A 6,742-nucleotide genomic window follows, 5' to 3' on the forward strand; every position below is an offset into this window, starting at 1 on the left:
CGGTTGTCGGTGGGACGATAGGAAGGCCGAGGCCTTATCAGTGAATAACAAAACAGCGGATTATCAGTGAATCCCAGCTGTCTGATGAAAGTTTGTAAAACTATCCGGTGTAGAACGATCACTTTAGAGACAAAATTAATCCACCCCTTCTTCATATCATAGTTTTAGGAAATTTAAATAAGGAGACCGAGCTGTATTGTATATTATAACAACCATGTAATATGCATTTGTGTGACGAAGGCATTACTAGCTAAATGTGCAAAGGGCTGTATAACTAACGGTAATGACTCTCGAGATTGTAGGGGCAGCGCCATGCTCGGTGCGTCATTGACAGTTATATAGTATTAGGGGCGGCGCCATGCTCGGGGGCTCCAGTGCGTCATCGGACCCCCGTTTTAGCTCCGCCCAAAAAAAATCCTGAACAGAGAATTGGTGAAAAACTGTTTAACGCTCTAACTTCACAATTCAGCACTACATAATTCACAGTCTTTGTAATGTGTTTCAGCAATACATTTGTAACATTTATAATGTGTTTAGAAACAATTCTCAGAATTGACTTTACAGGGACTTTAAGTGTTATCTGACATAATTAAGATTATTTTTTTCTGACACAGTTTAACTTGTCTTATTTTATTACCATTTTTTAAACTATACTGCTTTGAAAAATGTTAACAGTACTTTCTTTCATATATATGAAAGAAAATACTGTTAACGTTTTTCAAAGCAGTTTTGCAATATTTTAACATTTTATTATTTACATTTTTTAAAACTGCACTGCTAAAATTTTTAGCACCTTTATATTAAACTGCATGTGTATTTCTTCATTTGTAAAATGCATTTGCTTGAAAATATATTTAAAAAAAACAACTTTTAATTATTCAACATTATTAAGTGGCAACAATGCAGATCAATTACAGATTTATGGTTGATGGTGATGCAGAACAATTTTATTTTATTTCATTTTGTGCACAATATAAAAAAACATATGCTTTCATGAATGATGTTTGCAGGCTGCGTGTGTGAATACGTGTCTCTGTGTGTGTGATACGACCAGGAGGGGTGAATCTCTGACCGCCCTGAGAACAGGCAGCTCTTCCTCTCACATTGTGCTTCTTAATGGATTAAACATGCTGTTTCCCCAGGATGCTACAACTGGGTCAGAATTTGACCGTTTGAGGTTAAAGCGCAAGAAATGCACACGCAGCACTATCTGCAATCGGAACACTTATATAATTCCACTATACCACAATGAGAAGTTAAAAAAATATGCACAAAGTATTAATAATTGGACAATATTACATTATGAAAGATTAAACACAAGGTGCATGAACCAGTCTGTCTGTCTGTCTTTCACTGGAGAGAGATGTGGCTGCAGTGCATCCGATGGTGATTTTGGCGGGAGGATGTCGTGTGTTTATATGAGTGTGTCTGTATGAGTGCCCAGCTGGACTGGCAGTGAGAGCAGAATCATTTAGCTTTCTAACGGGCAGCCAGGGATGGACAGCCCGCACAATGCCATCCTCTCACGAGCACCTAAACGGCCTCTTTGTAGCTCCAGGAGGAAGGATGAGTCGTCTCTGCATCCAGATCCGGCCTTGCACACTCCAGCACACACTAACATACAGGTGTTCAAACAGACTAAATTTGTGCTGTTACATTCCTCTTCTTTCCTAGTCTCCTTTTGCTCACAAACAAAATTGGGTCACAACCTTTATTAAGCGTTCTTAAAAATAAAGATGCCAAAAGGAGGTTTTCACACCAATGCTGCAGAACAACCATTTTGGGTTCCCCAAAGAACCTTTCAACCCAATTTGGACTATTTTTATAGTATATTCTTAGTGTGTGAACATCTGAATCATCTTTAAGAACCTTTTTGCACTATAAAGAATCTTTTGTGCAATGAATGATTTATTCATGAAAGGTTCACCAATGCCAATAAAGAACCTTTATCTTTAAGAGTGTAGAAAAACAGTAAGGGTATGTATTTTTTCTCACAAAACTTTATTGATATTCTCATACCAAGAATAAATATTTTTATTTTAGTTTTTTCACATTTATTTTTAATTACATTTTTTACATTGGCCACCATTCAGTTATTTGACTAGTTTATTTGACCACACTCTCAAAACAAGCTAAGAATATAATTCTAAGAAGTCCAGATGCAGATGAAAAAAAACAACTGAGGTAAAGATCCCATTATATCTGTCACGTGGCTTTTTTAGAAGATGGCACGTTGAGTGCAGATGCAGTTTAAGAGTTTATTTAAACAAAACAACAGAGGTAAATCCAGGCAGAGAACACAGAATGAACTATTAACCTGTTCATAGTCCAGACAATGAACAGGTTAATCCATAACAGGGAACAACAAGGACTAAAACAAATGCACACGATACATCCGAGTAGGACAACACCAGACAAAGCACATGAGAAACACCGGGGTATATATACACAAGGCGTAATTGGCAAACAAGAAACACCTGGGAACAATCAGATAAATAAACAAAAAAAACTACAAAGGACTACAAAACATGGCACTAGGACAGGAAATACAACAAAAGTCCACAAGACAGGGGAACACAGGCTGGGATCATGACAATATCACTAAATATAAAGAATCATATTACTATATCATGGCCCAGTTATCAGTATCATAATATCATACCAGATAATATAATAAGAGACTCACACCCTAATATACAGGTTAGAACACTATTTAAATGTTTGTGTGTACAAATTTGTACCCAGAAGTGAAATAAAAATCTAACAAAACCTCTTTTGGGGGATGTCCTTATTTGTAAAAACAAAAAAAAACAAAAAAATAAATAAATAAATAAAAAGTTTTATGAATGGTTATAGTATTTATATAGAAAAAACAATATACGTCTATGGGGTTTTCAATCTTTTAGATGCCACAGACCTCTATATATGATCATTCTGGTGCGAGGGACCCATATCCTAATATTTAAAAGGCAGCTATTTATTTTCATGTATAAAGAACTAATTTCTACTGTGAAAATTACTTATTATAAATATGTGTATAAGTAACACTTTACAACAAGGTTCTGTTTGTTAACATTATTTAATGAATTACAGTTTTTTTTTTTTTTAATATTGCTTACACACTAAAAGTGGTACTTGAGGCCCACTCAGTGAAACCATTCACTCATGTACCGAATCTTTGGAGCAAGCATTTAAAAAAAAAAAAAAAAAAAAACTGTAACTAACATGAACAACAATGAACAAACTATTTTTTGTACAGCATTTATTAACCTTTGTTAATGTTAATTAATAAAAATGTTCATATTCATGTTAGTTCATGAATACAAATTGTGTATACAAATTGTGTACCCTAAAAATGTAGTCGTAAATGCTGAAATAAACATTAACTAAGTAAATGTTACCATGTTATATGTTGTGTTATATTATATTGTGTTCAATTATTTATTTATTTCCAATTTCTACTTGATAAATACACATAAAATATAATTTGGAAAATATTAGTTTCTATGTTACGTTACTATGTTTTTTATACTCACTCTATAGTACTTTACCGTCAGATATATTATTTATGTATTTATTGGTAGCACTTTATTTTACAGTCCTGTTCCCCATGTACTTACTATGTACTTATAATAGTAATTGTAATAACTGGGTTATAACTAAGTACTAACCCTGAACCTACCCTAAATCTAACCTTAACCCATGTACTTACCTTATATTACAGTACTTTCTTGGGTAAGTACACTATAAGTACACATAAGTGCACATACTGTAAAATAAAGTGCAACCTATTTATTTATTGTTTTAAATTTTCCTTTCCTTTTTTAAAAAAAAAAAAAAAAAAAGCATATCACTTATCAGAAAGTATTCTATAGTGTGTGAAGTTGCACGCACGCAGCAGGTTCACCACTGGGGGGCGTGACTTTGGCAGTTTAATACATGCTCCGAACCACTGATTCGAAACAAAAGATTCGTAAAGCTTCGAAGCTTCATGAAGCAGTGTTTTGAAATCACCCATCACTAGATATTGTTGAATAAAGTCTTTTTTTTTTTTTTTTTTGGCACACAAAAAGTATTCTCGTCGCTTCATAACATTAAGGTTGAACCACTGTACTCACATGAACTGTTTTAAATATGTCTTTAGTAGCTTTCTGGGCATCTGAAAGTGTTAATTATCTTGCTGGCTATGCAGGCCTCACTGAGCCATCGGATTTTATCAAAAATATCTTAATTTGTGTTCTAAGGTCTTACGGGTGTAGAACAACATGAGGGTGAGTAATTAATGACAGAATTATAATTTTTGGGTGAACTAACCCTTTAATGCTGGTTCTGATAGAAAGGTGTCAGAACACACAGAGCATCACAGTTTGTTGCGTATGGGGCTGCATAGCTGCAGACCAGTCAGGGTGCCCATGCTGACCCCTGTTTACCGCCGAAAGTGCCAACAGTGGGCACTTGAGCATCAGAACTAGACCACGGAGCAATGGAAGAAGGTTGCCTGGTCTGATGAATCAACACAATATTAGGAAGGTGGTCATAATGTTATGATCGGTGTATATTACCTAAAATGTATAATGTAATGGATTACATTACTAACTACAATTTTTGTCATGCATTTTTGAATCAGTGACAAACTACAATTTGTAAGTAATCTACCCAGCACTGTTTATTTAGTACAACAGTTAAACTTTTTATTATTTATTTGTTTATTTTTACATTTTATAACAGTTTTTTTCTGCTCCAAACTTTTCCATAAACTTTAGTACTCCCTCGCAGCCCCCCTGGGGGTTCCTGGGGGTCCCACAGTTTGAAAACCGCTATATGGAATGCCCTCATTTAGATAGCAAAGTGTGTGTGTGTGTGTGTGTGTGTGTGTGTGTGTGTGTGTGTGTGTGTGTGTTTGCGTGGTCTGGTTAAATTCAGTCAAATCTGCCAACACACAAAACTGTGTCCAAACTAACTGGAGCTCTTTAGCGGTCTTAAAACCCTTTACTTCTCACCTCTCTTTCTTCATCTGTCACCTAGCAGACATCTCTTTCCCTTCACACACACACAAATAGACAAACACGTCTGCCTCATCTGGCCATTGCTGCGAATTCCCTGCCTGTAACAACAAACCGCCATTCCCCACTTCCTCCTGACAGGTGCTCCCAATGAAAAGACCTCCAGTGTGAGAGATACATGGCACCCCATCAAAGCTATAGAGTGACGGGAAGTGAGCAGAAACAGAGCGAGAGAGAGAGAAAGGGGGAGAGAAAGAGAGATGACCCTCTCTGAATGTCTTGAGAAGCAAAGCAGCATACCAACACAGTCATGCTTTAGTTAACAGAGACATCACTGATCACCCCGAGCATCATTTGAGGGTCTATACGCAACTGAGCAACTACAATGAAGCAGTCATGAACTCAGGCTCACCTGCGCTTCCAGCAGAAAGATCACAGCACATCAATTAGGAGCCAAAGAATAAGCTACATGTACTTATTTTGATTAGGCCTATTTAGCAGCACAAGGCTATTAGAAATAAAGGCAATTCATTATTATCCATAAAACATATGATTACAGCTAACTAAGTATTAATGAGGTATATTTTCCAGCTTTTCTAACTATAGTTTCAATACATAAGGTACTGAGGTCTTTATGAGCCTGATCAACACTGCCATCTGCTGATACCGGCAATGTGTTACAAGTTGACTAGCATTTTAGTATTTATCAGCCAAGACCAGTGTTGCCAAATAAACGTGTGTGAATTAAACGTGGCTGATTAAATACTAAAATACTAGTCAACTTGTAATACATTGCTGGTATCAGCAGATGGCAGTGAAATGCCCTACTTTTACACTGTTGGCGTGGCTTGTTTGTTTGTTTGTTTGTTTTTAATCTGCGGGTTGAACGCGATTGTTTCGTGACAAATCGGGTCCTCCCTCGAAATCGGGTCTCCACAAACTGTCAGTTAATGATATTATATACAAATGATATTAATTTAAAATAAGCATATAGTTTACTATATAATGCATAAGAAAACAAATGAGTCCATAATAAAACCAACTGAGCATAATTTCTTACACTTGATTAACTGTTAATTAATACATAATAATTATAATAGCATATTAAGTGAATAAATGAACATCTTTAATTTGTTTTATTTATAATTGAAATATTTAACACTTAAAGGTGGGGTATGTATTTTTTTCAACAACGCTGTTGGACATTGTTGATATTTGAAATCAACCCAAACAAACCCACCCCTCTCTTCATTGCTCCGCCTCCAAAACTCACCCTTCAATCCTAACCACCCTGCTCCGAGTCGGTCTCGAACCGGGACCCAATAGACCCTTTTCACATTTCCTGGGTTTCTCAGAAGCGGAAGTCGTCATAGTTGGGTAAACTTTTATAGTGGTGAATGAGAGACTTCATTAAATATATTTTTCATGTTTCCATTTGAGCAAATAGCAAAAGAAAAAGTTTTTGTTTTTGCTTTAGTCAGTGGGTTAAATGCGATTGGGCAAGTGGCCATGATTGGGCGGGTTTTGTTATGCAAACCTGGCAACCCTGGTGAAGACTTTCATCTTTAACTACATTACATGATACATGCATTTAATGTATACGGAGCCCCGCACATGACATGCAAGAAAAAAAATTAAATCGTGTGCATGATTTACTATTTCGTTCCCTCGATTTATAATTCATGCGCATGATTTATAAATCGAGGGAACGAAATAGTAAGTCGTGCACACGTTTTATT

Source organism: Ctenopharyngodon idella, chromosome 8, assembly GCF_019924925.1.
Source record: "Ctenopharyngodon idella isolate HZGC_01 chromosome 8, HZGC01, whole genome shotgun sequence".
Lineage (NCBI taxonomy): Eukaryota > Metazoa > Chordata > Actinopteri > Cypriniformes > Xenocyprididae > Ctenopharyngodon > Ctenopharyngodon idella.